The sequence below is a fragment of the Branchiostoma belcheri genome, unplaced genomic scaffold, assembly GCF_001625305.1.
Source record: "Branchiostoma belcheri isolate BF01 breed outbred unplaced genomic scaffold, Haploidv18h27 scaffold23, whole genome shotgun sequence".
In the NCBI taxonomy this organism is placed as follows: Eukaryota; Metazoa; Chordata; class Leptocardii; order Amphioxiformes; family Branchiostomatidae; genus Branchiostoma; species Branchiostoma belcheri.
The window spans coordinates 1,645,624-1,646,565 of NW_017803824.1; the positions used below are offsets into that span (position 1 = coordinate 1,645,624).

Consider the following 942-nt stretch of genomic DNA (forward strand, 5'->3'; position numbering starts at 1 on the left):
ATAACCACCCTTCAGTGTAACACACCAGCTTCTGTATCTGTATAGCCGGTATAACCGCCCTTCAGTGTAACACACCAGCTTCTGTATCTGTATAGCCGGTATAACCGCCCTTCGGCGTAACACACCAACTTCTGTAAAGCTGGTATAACCGCCGCTCGGCGTAACACACCAGTTACTGGACTAATCTATCCACAGACTGAAATGCAGGATGTTGCATAGAATATGGTACAAACACATCAAGAAGTAAGACAAGTAAGGCAAGTAAAGCAAGAGCACATTGTTATAAAAAAAGGTAAATTTGCACATTCTAACTGTTTTTAAACTGCAGCTGCCTTTACCATGGTGTGACAATGGAGAGCTGGTGGTAATTACGGAGGATGGCACATACGCTGCCAAGGCTAGACGGAACTCAAGAACTCAGTACAGTGCCGACTCATAAATACATTGTCGTAAAAGTCGCCATTGAATACCAGATTTGTATTCCTGGTGGTTTAGCAACATGATATAGCCCAGCACCAGTTACCATGGTGAGAGACAGTCTGGTTGAACAGGTCAGAGGTCAGTGTTTAAAACGGAACAAGAAGAGGAAACTGAGCAAAAACAATATTTTCCTTTGGTAAACATAATAAGGCCACACCAATTTAATTTGTTGGTTCTCGGATTCGCCTCTTCGTTTTTTTCTGATTTGCAAAAAAAAAAAAAAAATGATTCTGGTTCTGAATCAACTGAAAAATGCTCATGTTTTGCCCTCAACAGTTGAGGAAAGTCCTTTTCTTCCTAGTTGTTACAGTTTTCCCATCTATCATTGCAGTGGTTAGATTAAAAGTTCAAAATTCAATGTTTAAATTTTAACCCAGCCTGGTGTGTTGACTTCATGGCTCATTTCATAGCATTTAAGCCTATAATAGGATGCCTAGACCTGTTTTTATTTTTATTTTTTTT

General features: G+C 39.7%; 1 protein-coding gene across 1 annotated transcript in view; it reads right to left on the bottom strand.

Annotated features, from left to right (window-relative positions):
- LOC109470556 (GRIP and coiled-coil domain-containing protein 2-like) overlaps positions 1–942 on the bottom strand; it is a 4,312-nt gene that overhangs the window by 1,670 nt on the left and 1,700 nt on the right. The gene's annotated exons all lie outside the window — the stretch shown is intronic.